Source organism: Myotis myotis, unplaced genomic scaffold, assembly GCF_014108235.1.
Source record: "Myotis myotis isolate mMyoMyo1 unplaced genomic scaffold, mMyoMyo1.p scaffold_m19_p_9, whole genome shotgun sequence".
Lineage (NCBI taxonomy): Eukaryota > Metazoa > Chordata > Mammalia > Chiroptera > Vespertilionidae > Myotis > Myotis myotis.
The window spans coordinates 86121049-86133484 of NW_023416401.1; positions in this window are offsets into that span (position 1 = coordinate 86121049).

The window sequence follows — 12436 nt, forward strand, 5'->3', positions numbered from 1 at the left end:
GCAGAACTTTACAGGACAACTTTTTAATGTATTTTCTAATTTTTTTCTCAACATATTTAAAAAATTCTGGGAAACAACATAAAAATGACCTATGTGAATTTATATGTATTTCTTTTGAGAAGTTTGGGAGCTTATTTATCTGTGTGGTCAGCATCAGATAAGTAGGTTTACAGTTGTTCATATGAAAACAGATACAATAATCTATAATAATAAAGGCATAATATGCTAATTAGTATGGACAGCCGAACCTCCTTCTGACTTCCTTCTGGACGTCCTTCCAGATGACGTTCTGGACAAAGCTATGGCTGTGAGGGCCAAGGCAAGCTGCTGAGGCTGTGAGGGCCATGCATCAGGCCTCTGGCGAATGCTAATCCTATCTAATAATAGACAAACAAGGTAATTAACCATACCTCTGCTACGCTTCCCATTGGCTGCTCAGCAGGATATGCAAATTAACTGCTAACAAAGATGGCCGCCAGCAGCCACATAGCTGAAGCGACCAGGAGGCTTGCTTGCTCCAGTGATGGAGGAAGCCAAGGTTCCCCGCCTGCCGCTGCTCAGCTCTGAGCTCCGAGCTCCGGATGCAACAATGTTGAAATTATAGAAGCTAAACAAACCCCAGGTACCTGATTTCAGCAAGCGGAGCCTCAGTGCTTAGAGAGGCCAGTGATGGCAACAGAGTTTCAATTATAGAAGCTAAACAAACCCAGATACCTACTTTCAGCCGGCAACGGCCTCAGAGCTGGAGGGCGCTCTCAGCTCCCGTGACAGCTATAGAAGGTAAATAAATCCAAGAATAAAACAAAAAGGGGAAAAAAAGAGGCTGGGAGCTTCAGTCACCCACCAGCCTGAAAACAGCCCTCAGCCCCTCATCCAGGCTGGCCAGTCACCCCCACCTGAAGGGGGACCCCCACCCTGAAGGGGGTGTGACCAGATGCAAACAGCCATCAGCTCGTCATCCAGGTTGGCCAGGCACCCAAGTGGGGCCCCCACTCTGATCCGGGACACCCTTCAGGGCACACCAGCTGGCCCCTGCCCGTGCACCAGGCCTCTATCCTATATAGTAAAAGGGTAATATGCAAACTGACCCTAACAGCAGAAAGACTTGAAATGACTGGTCACTATGACACACACTGACCACCAGGGGGCAGACGCTCAATGCAGGAGCTGCCCTCTGGTGGTCAGTGCACTTTCACAGGGGCAGCTCTGCTCAGCCACAAGCCAGGCTGATGGCTGCCAGTACAGTGGTGGTGGTGGGAGCCTCTCCCACCTCCTCAGCAGTGCTAAGGATGTCTGACTGCAGCTTAGGTCTGCTTCCCACTGGCAAATGGACATCCCCCGAGGGCTGCCTGGCTGCCAGAGGGATGTCTGATTGCCATCTTAGGCCCAATCCCCTGGGAAGCAGGCCTAAGACAGCAAGTGGTCACCCCGGAGGGGTCCCAGACTGTGAGAGGGCACAGGCCAGGCTTAGGGACTCCCCTACCCAGACCTCTAGTACAAGAATATACTCTATGTTCTGGGAACAACTGTAAACCCAGTTTTGCCCTGCCCTGTGTATGCTTGACAAGTCCAGCCATCTTCAAGGGGTAGTTTTTAAACTTGATCTCTTAACTCAATGCTGGGCTGATGTGGCTATTGTCACAGGTCAATCTCTCTGTGGTTCTTGTTTATTTTAATCCCCATGTGAAAGTTGTGTTCTCTCCCTGTCAAGCCCTGCTGCTGGACATTGTAACCCTGGACTCCTCCCTCAGCCTGTGGATACAGCAGTGAAGTGGGGGCAATGTGGCCTCTGTCCTTGTGTGTGAAAGAATACCAATAGATGTGAGATGAAGAACAGTGGGGTGAGGTACATACCTCAGGGGACTTGGGGAAGGAATTGTCCAGAAAGTGCCATCTGAGCTGAGAGTTGAAAAAGGAAAGGGGGGAAGTGAGGCTGAGGAGAGTCAGGTGTAGGAAATCATTCTGAGGAAGGAAAGAACCAGTGTTTGAGGAACAGAGAAAAGAGAGCAAACAGAATGTGCTGGGCCTTCCATAGTGATGGACAGGGCCATAGGGAAAACTCCAGAGCCTCTCAACCCATGGGGAAGACTGGTTCTCACAGTACAGTGGATAGTGCATGCGATTCACAAAGGAACTGTGACATGACACCCAGAGGCACTCACAGAAGTTCCTTTCCAAGCAGTGGAAGGAGAGACCTTCACAGTCACTTAAACATGCATACCCTCCTGTGGGGGAATGGCTTCTCAGGTCCCCAATTTACTGTGGCCTACAGAGCACCACACCAGACTAAGGAGCCTGTTGACTGTTATAAAAGTGTGAACTGTATCTGTTTGCTTCCCACCAATTTGTCTGAATTGATTTCCTTCCTAGCAACTATGCCACTTGAAATATCTCCATGGGAAGAAGAGGGTCAAGATGGCAGGGTAGGTAACCACGTTATTCTCCTCCTCCCACAACCAGATCAAAATTACAGCGAAATCATAGAACAACCATAATTCAGAATTGCCAGAAATATGGCTGAACAGAAGCCCTACAACTAGAGAATTAAAGAAGCAGCCACATAATATTGCTTGTAAAGGCAGAGGAGCAGAATGGGCTACTCTGGTACCCACTTGTGGCTTTTTTTAATTGGGAAGGATATCTTGGCTCTGGAGGTCCCTGTGAAGAGCAAGGGGTCCCAGCCCCACACCACAACTGTCAATCCAGGGTTCAAACCAATGGGGATTGAGGCTGAGAGATATGGAGGACTGCTAAGATTCCTAGGCAGTCCCTCTTCAAGGGCCGGTGCACAGACTTACTCAGACTCACTCCCTCTGAGCTCTAGCACTGAGGCAGCAGTTTAAAAGGATCCAGGTTCATAGGAGGAGGAATTGGATTGTCTAGTCTTGGTACAGGAAATTGGATGGAGCTTTCTCCCAGACAAGGGTGCTCACAAGAGTCATTTTTCCTGTGCTGGTACATCCCCCATCCCAGAGCTGACTGGTAGCCATATCTGAGTCCCCATCAGCCTGGCTCACACTGTTTGCTCCACCATGGTGATTCCCTAAGACCCCTTCCTGCCCAATTTGCAGCCCCACCCAAGCTGTTTGCAATGGCTTTTCCATATGAATGCCTTGTTCTGGCTCAGGATTCAGACTTTCCTAAAATCTCTCAAACAAGCAGCAGCTAGCCTCAGCATGCCCCATACCTCTCTCAATAAATGTCAATAAATGGCCCTAGGCCTGGCACTAGAAGCAGCCTACCAAGGTTCACAGTTTGGCCCCTCTTAGGCACCTCCAAGACCAACACAATTAGCAGCCATCAGAAGATCACTCTGTAAATTGTTCTAGGTGGCCCCAAGCAAGGCACAGGCAGTAGCTGACATTGTACCTCCTGGGAGGCCCCAGAGCCAATATACTTAGGGCACAGCTTCAGACCATGCCAGATTACAACTCTACCACATCCACAAGCAACACACTCAAGGGGGGGACTCAGTGAGCACCAAAGCCCCACTGAAGCACATCCTGCTCCATAGGGGTGTCTCCTGCACAGCAGCTTTCCCACTGTAGTCACAGCTGGTCCCCACAGCCAATTTGTCTGGAGGTCAACTCCTCCCAGTGATGCCAACAGAAATCAAGGCTCTACTACAACAATACTGTACATATAGCCCACACAGAGGCACACCTAGAGTGCCCAGCACAGGTGACTGGGGAGGCTGAGCCACTGGACCCTACAGGACACCTACTACACAAGGTCACTCTACTGATTCCAGGAGACTTAGTAGCTCTACCTAATACATAGAAACAAACACAGGGGAGCAACCAAAATGTGGAGACAAAGAAACATGTCACAAATGAAAGAACATAATAAATCTCTAGAAAAAGAACTAAATGAAATGGGAGCAAGCAAACTACCAGATACAGAGTTAAAAACAATGTAAGAATGCACAAGGAACTTACTGAAACTTCAAGGAACTTCAAGGAACTTGAACTTAAGTTAGTGATAACTTAAAGGTAAGAACTTCAAGAAACTTAGTGAAAACATCAAGGACATACAAAATGACCAGTCAGAAATGAAGGATACACAAACTGAAATGAAGAATAATTTAAGGGAATCAACAGTAGAGAAGAAGATGTCAAGCAGCGGTTCTCAACCTGTGGGTCGTGACCATCGGAAAACACATATAGCATATCAGATATTTACATTATGATTCATAACAGTAGCAAAACTACAGTTATGAAGTAGCAGCGAAAATAATTTTATGGTTGGGGGTCACCACAACATGAGGAACTGTATTAAAGGGTCACGGCATTAGGAAGGTTGAGAACCACTGATGCCAAGAATCAAATCAGCAATTTGGGATATGAGAAAGCAAAAAACACCCAATCAGAACAGCAAATACAAAAAATAATCCAAAAATATGAAAATAGTGTAAGGAGCCTCTGGGACAATTTTAAGCATACCAACATTTGCAGCATGGGGTTTCTGGAAGGAAAAAAAAGATGGAGCAAGAAATTGAAAACGTATTTGAAAAAATAAAGACAGACAACTTCCCTTGCCTGGTGAAAGAAATAGACTTACAAGTCCAGGAAGTGCAGCGTCCCAAACAAGAGGAACCCAAAGAGGCCCACACCAAGACACATTATAATTTAAATTCCAAGGGTTAAAGATAAAGAGAAAATCTTAAAAGCAGCAAGAGAAAAGCAGTTAGTTAACTACAAGGGAGTGCCCATGTGACTGTCAGCTGATTTCTCAACAGAAACTTTGCAGACCAGAAAAAAGTGGCAAGAAATATTCAAAGTGATAAATAGCAAGGACCTCCAACCAAGACTACTCTACTCAGCAAAGCTATCATTTAGAATTGAAGGTCAGATAAAGAGCTTCACAGACAAGAAAAAGCTAGAGTTCATCACCGCCAAAACAGTATTGAAACTGGACAATCAATGGGTCTGAGCTGCCTGTAACTACTTGAGCCAATAAAGCAAAAACAGAGTTGAATCATATATGAGAAATTATTCCAATACTGCCAGCAGTATTTGAGAGCACCGGGCCATCCACAAAAATCAGCTCTGCAACCCCACATAAGCCAGCTGCTTATATTGGGTAGGACAAAGATCACCTGGGGAACTAGGAATTACAGGCATGGGGAGGTAGGCAATGTGTGCTGGGGCGTGGGACTCCACTGTTTGTGCAACAAGGCTATTAATCTTTCTGTGATAATAGGCAACTTTTGAATGAGAATGGACCACATTCCAAGATTGTCTCCCAGGTCCAAGATGGACTCCCAGAGTCCCAGGAGCATACAACTACCAGCCAGATTAGAATGTCCTTTCAGAACAAGGCAATCACAGTTAACAGAGAATAATTAACACTTTATAACTGTAGCTAGTCCCCAATATTCTATTTTTGCCCCTAACAGTATTGCATGAAATCTTGAAAGGTCTTCTTTAAGAAGATGAAGAAAAAGATAAAAAAATATGAACAATAAAGTGGCAATAAATGCATATCTATAAATAATTGCATCTAAAAAATCAAAACAAACAAACAAAGAATATAATGAACAAAATAAACTGATGAATAAAATGAACCAGAGGCATGGAAACATGGAACAGACTGACAATTCTCAGAGAGAAGGGGGAAGATGGGGTGGGAAGAGATTAACCAAAGAATTTATATGCATATATGCATTACCTATGGACACAGATAATAGGGTGGTGAAGGCCTGGGGCAGGGCAGGAACTGAGGGGAGGGGAGGAGGATCATCTGTAATACTCTCAACAATCCTATATAATAAAAACCTAATATGCAAATCAACCGAACCATGGAACAACCGGTCCTTATGATGGGCACTGACCACCAGAGGGCAGATGCTCAATGCAGGAGCTGCCCCCTACCCACAGGCCCCAGACCAGCCAAGCGGGTGCCAGCAGGGCCCCCCCCCCCCACGATCATCCCATCAGTCGTCCCACAGAGGGAGGTGATCGGCAGCGGTGGTGATGTGATCAGGGGGCAGGGACAGCCTGTGAGCAGGCAGCACCGCCCCTCCATTGCCCTGCCAGCCGCCTCCAAGGTGAGTGCCAGTGGAGGTCCCCTGATTGCCCCATAGACTGATGGCTGCAGCACCAGTAGCAGCAGCAGGGGGTGGGGCCTGTGAGCTGGCGGTGCCAGGCTGGCCAAGGTGGGTGCCAGCAGGGGCCCCCTGACCACCTCTCTGGTTGCCCCACAATTCGGCACTGACCACTGGCCAGGCCTCGTGACCCTATCCCTGCACAAATTTCATCAAATTGGAAACAAAGAAAACTAAATATCACCTGTATTCCCACATCTGGTATATAGATAACTATAAAATATACTAGAGGCCCGGTGCACAAAAATTTGTGCACTTGTGGGGGAGGGGAGTCCCTCAGCCTGGTCTATGCCCTCACACAGTCTGGGACCCTTCAGGGGATGATCACCTGCTGGCTTAGGCCTGCTCCCCGGGGGATTGGGCCTAAGATGGCAATCAGACATCCCTTTGGCAGCCCGGCAGCCCTTGGGGAATGTCCACTTGCCAGCGGGGAGCAGGCCTAAACTGCAGTCGGACATCCTTAGCACTGCTGAGGAGGCAGGAGAGGCTCCCACCACCACCGCTGTACTGGCAGCCATAAGCCTGGCTTGTGGCTGAGCAGAGCTCCTCCCATGTGAGAGCACCCTGACCACCAGAGGGCAGCTCCTGCATTGAGCGTCTGCCCCCTGGTGGTCAGTGTGTGTCATAGTGACCAGTCATTCCCAGTCATTCTGCTCTTGGGGTCAGTTTGCATATTACCCTTTTACAATATAGGATAGAGGCCTGGTGCACAGGTGGGGGCTGGCTGGTTTGCCCTGAAGGGTGTCCCGGATCAGGGTGGGGGTCCTGCTTGGGTGCCTGGCTAGCCTGGATGAGGGGATGATGGCTGTTTGCATCTGGTTGCACCCCCTTCAGGGTGGGGGTCCCCACTGGGGTGCCTGGCTAGTCTGGGTGAGGGGCTGAGGGCCGTTTTCAGGCTGGCAGGTGACTGAAGCTTCCAACCTCTCCTTTTTTTTATTATTCTTGGATTTATTTACCTTCTATGGCTGTCACTGGAGCTGAGAACCGGCTTTAGCTCTGAGGCTTGGCTCCAGCTCTGAGACCTCGGCTGCTGAAAGCAGGAATCTGGGTTTGTTTAGCTTCTATAATTGAAACATTGTTGCAGCTCCAGCTCTGAGGCCTTGCTGGCTGAAAGAAGGTTTCTGGGGATTGTTTAGCTTCTATAATTGCAACATTGTTTCTTAGACTGCAGCTCAGAGACCGGCGATGGCAGGTGGGGAACCTTGGCTTCCTCCATCACTGGAGCAAGCAAGCCTCCTGTTCGCTTCAGCTGTCTGGCTGCCGGCCGCCATCTTGGTTGGCAGTTAATTTGCATATCTCTCTGATTAGCCAATGGAAAAGGTAGCGAAGTTACGGTTAATTACCATGTTTATTATTAGATAGGATATGTTCCCATTGCCCTTTTTTTTGCTATAATAATATTATTATTAAACCACACATGATTTAACTACTATTCTAAAACCTGATTTACTTAACTTGATGATGGAAACTAAATGTAGGTTAGCTGTCTTGTGCTTATTTTAAAATTAGACTTAGCATTTTATTGCATCTGTCACACAAGTGCACACAGGCACATGCACACAAACCCACACATACACACACAGACATACCTGACTTCAAATAAGTTAAACAGTGATGCAAATCCTTATTGAAGATTCTCAGGGGGATAAAAGCAGAGATGTTGTTGCATTTATCACAGTAAGACTTCGTTTAAAGATTTTAAACCATTTCTTTCTTTCCCCTAAAAAGGCAATACTCCTTATAACTAACTTCCTTATCTTTAACTGTATTCCTGATAACGTCCTTATTTTTGTTTCCTGCTTGCCTCCAACTCTTCTCTTTTTTGCCCTGCTTCTCGCTTCTTGCTTCTCCTCTAGTTTCTTTTTACCTTATAAACATAATAAAGATGTTACAAACCGCTTCAGGTTCAAAGAGATATATTATGTAAAATCTATTTTGCAGATAAGTGTGGTTCAGACAAACCATACCCAAGATCTCTCTTCTAGACTTTCAGAATAGATCATCTTCTTCTTTAAATACTGCTTTTCTTTTTTGCATGTTCCACTCTCTCTATCTTGAATTCATATATTTCTTGAAAGTCTTGCTTCTCACCTTTAGCATCATTTTCTTCATTTCAATATCTTTATTTATCTTCTCTGTATTATGGGATACTTTTTGACCTTACTTCTTCTATTATGAATTGAATTGCTTTTTACATTTGATCCCTCTTTTTTAATCCCATTTGCCTTTTTGCTGTAGTTTGCCTTTTACGGAATGTCACATAAATGGGATCATGTAGTTATGTAGCCTCTGAAACTGGCTTTTCACTTACCAATATGCATTTTATTTTATTTTTTTTCAAAATATATTTTATTGATTTTTTACAGAGAGGAAGGGAGAGAGATAGAGAGTTAGAAACATCGATGAGAAAGAAACATTGATCAGCTGCCTCCTGCACACCTCCTACTGGGGATGTGCCTGCAACCAAGGTACATGCCCTTGACCGGAATCAAACCCGGGACCCTTGAGTCCGCAGGCTGACGCTCTATCCACTGAGCCAAACCGGTTAGGGCACCAATATGCATTTTAGATGAATGCGTTTCTTTGTGTGGTTTCCACTGCTGAATAGCACTGTGTTGTGTGGATATCCCACAGTGTTTATTCACTCACCATTACCCGTACTCACACAATAGGTAGCGAAATCTCTTAAAAACATAAATGACATTATTTTACTCACTAGCTTAAAGCGCCTAGTGACTTCCCAATGTCCTTGATACAAAATCCAAATTTCTTAACTTTGCTTATGAAGCTTTTTGTGGTGTAGCCCATAATTATGTCGGTAGCCTCATCACCTGTCAATCTCTTTTGCTTCCTTTACTTAGGCCAGAGTGGCTCTCTTTCTTACCAGGCTTGTTCTTGCCTCCTTACTCTAGAAATGCGCTCTGCTCTGCGTAAAACACCCTTGTTCAGACACCATTGCTTGCCCTTTTTTAATCCTTACTCCTCAATTCAAGTGTCTTCCTTTGGCTACACCTGCCCCCATCACTGTCAATAACACCCATTTTATAATTTCTTCATAGCTTATCACAATCATTGATCACTTAATCTACTCTTTTTTAAATTTATTATTCTTAGCCTTTCGATTGGAATCTCTATGAAAGGAGGGACTTCATGTGTCTCATTTTTTATCACATTCCCAGTGGCTAGCCCTGTGTTTGGCATCCAGTAAGTATCTGTTGATTGTACAGCTGCGTGCTTGGAGCTGAAACCTCTGGACACTGAGTCACAGTTGAATTGCTCACTGTGTCTAATTGAATGTTTCCCATTGGTCCACACAGACAATCATTGCTGTTCTAATATCCCACTCAAGTTAGCTGACATCACCTGGCTTAGTCTCCAGAGATGTGGAGATGAACACGGCAGCACCTACAGTGATGACCCCACCCATCCAGGTTTGAGTTAGGAGGCAATCATAGAATCTTCATTTTCACGTGTGGCTTTCATGGGTCATGTTGAGTCATTGAGTCATTTCTCAGTCCAGACAGGGCTGCACATCTAGTAGAGTAAGTCTTCTCCAGTGTGAACTGGTCCTTCCACAGTGACCACTGAGGGTATTCATTTTTAAAATAGTTTTGTCCTTTATCATGGAAACCTGGAGGTATCCATGTATGTGTGTATAAGAGGATGTGTGGTCACACTGATGCTCGTAGATGTTAGGTACTGTGGTAGGAAGAATTCTGCATGGCCACAGTGACCTTTGCCCCCTGTGTTATTCCTGTGATTATCTTGTTATATGATCAAAGGGATTCTGAAAATGTAATTAAGCAGTTGAACTTAAAATAAGGAGATCATTTGTGCAGGCTTAGTCTAATCCAGCCGTGGGCAAACTATGGCCCGCGGGCCAGATCCGGCCCCTTTGAAATGAATAAAACTGAAAAGGACCGTACTCTTTTATGTAATGATGTTTACTTTGAATTTATATTAGTTCACACAAACACTCCATCCATGCTTTTGTTCCGGCCCTCCGGTCCAGTTTAAGAACTCACTGTGGCCCTCGAGTCAAAAAGTTTGCCCACCCCTGGTCTAATCACACAAACCCTATGAAAGCAGAATATGTTATTCAATCGGAAGCAGAAGGGAAAGTCAGAGATTCAAAACATGAGAAGGATTTGACATGTGAGAAAGGCTGTTCATTACTGAGATGGAGGCCAGGGGATGAGCACCTGGGAGTGGTCAGAGAGCTGAGAATGGTCCCCAGCCATCCACCTGTGAGAAAATGGGGCCCTCAGTCCTACAACCAAAAGAAACTGACTTCTGCTGACAAACTGAATGAAGTTGGCAGCAGATCCTTCCCTCGAATCTCCAGAATGGAGCACAACTCTGCTGACAACATGATTTTGACCTGCAGGACCCATCAAGGCCAGATGGACTTTTTATGTACAGATCTGTGAGATAATAAGTGGATATTATCTCAAGATACAAAATTTGTGGTAGTTTTTTGCATAGCAATAGAAAACAGATTCAGCTATTTTACCTAGATAAAATTTTTATCTTTACTGTATTTCAATCATGTTTATTCTTCTTTAATGGAATTGATGCTTTGGGGTGTGTGTGTGTGTGGGGGGGTGTTGTTTATTTTTAACGTGTGTTTGAAAAAGCGAGCTCCCATTTCCCACAGTAGTTATTAGGTGTAACTTTTGAAACTATTTTTGCAATAGTGTTAATTATTTGCAGACCAGGGGCCACTATTCAATGTCACTGGAATGACTCTAGGTGATGAGAACTGACAGAGATGTGTCGCTTGTTTGTGAAATTCCCATGTCTTCTGAAATTCAATCTCACATACTGCTCATTCAACACAGTAGCGTTCAGTTTTCCATTTGTCTCTCATAGTTGCACTTTCATTGTTCATCTGAGCCGTTGAGTTGCTCATTTCTGACAGGTGTGTCTTTGGGTTCTGCTTCCAGTCTTGTCAGTTATTACACAGAAGTGTTAGAATCAAGGGTCAAGAAATGCTTGCCCTTGGATGCAACACTGCTTTGGTTTTATTGAACCAAAGGTTGTTTAAGAAGTTTTATAGAACAAGGAAAGTGTAGCAGTTAGATTACTACCAGAAAGATAGAAGAAAGTTGTGGTCTATAATTGCTGTTACTATAAATAATCCAGCCTCAGATTGATGTTCTGAATCTCAGCAAAGCAAAATGCATAGGATTAAAACAATAGCTTTTGGCCATTGACTAGCTGTGTGTTGTTGTCAAGTTATTAATCATCTCTGTGATTTAGTTTTTATATACACAAAATGATGTAACTGTGCACGAATCACCTAGATATCTAGTGCTTCTTAATTTTTTCTTTAGAATGATGGTTCTCAAATTGTGATTCGTGGGCCAGCAGAGAAGCACCACCTGGGAACTCGTGAGAAATGAAAATGTTCAGGCCTCACCACAGATTCAATAAATCAGAAACTCTTAGGGTGGGGCCCAGCAATCTGCCTTAACAAGACCTCCAGGCCATTCCACGGGAAAGTTAGAGAAACTTTGCCCTAGCAGCACACAATATAATCCCAGCATTGGGCCTGTCCTAGAGTTAACCAGTTAGTTGACTTAAGTAATATGTGTATGAATGAAGAAGGATTATGTGAATGACAGGTATTAACTAGTGATGGTAGGACATCGTGTGAAGGAGTTCTTTGAAACGTGGGAGAAATTGTTTTGAATCTTTAGTTGTTTTAATATAAAAATACTTCTAAAAATTGCCTTAAAATTAAAAAAAAGTTTTCTACTCAAAATCATTAAATAAAATTAAGTAAAATGAAAGGTCCAAAAAGAATAGCCTTTTACCCTCCCTCTGACTATTCCAGAGTGATTTGGATTTGAGATACATGGCCCTGTAGCAACTGGAATCATTTTGGGCTGTCCAAATTTTGTTTTCTTTCTGAGGGCATTATGTCTTTTGTTTCCTGCATGCTTAATTGGTTCTTGTTTCAAAGCCTTCTTTGCTCATCATAGACAGCGGTGTTGGCCTTAATGTGAGATTTTCAGGATTTGGCCGGACATCGGTGTGACTCTCTCTCCCTGCTGGTGCCTGCGGAAAGCATGCCAGGCAGGTCTCACTGCTCCCACTTCCAGTGGCTCTCTCAGCCCTCCAGAATGGTCTGTTCCAACTACGGATCCTGTTTAGCGGGTGAAAGTCCCTACATTATAGTGTCTAAGTGTGAGGATACTGATAGGAAAATAAATTACTATTTTCCCCAGCTAGCAGATTATTAAAAAGGGATATGCAATAACTTGGAAGCTGATAATCAGTTGTAAATCAGTCAAATCTGGCTTTTTGTAAAAGAATAAAACAGCA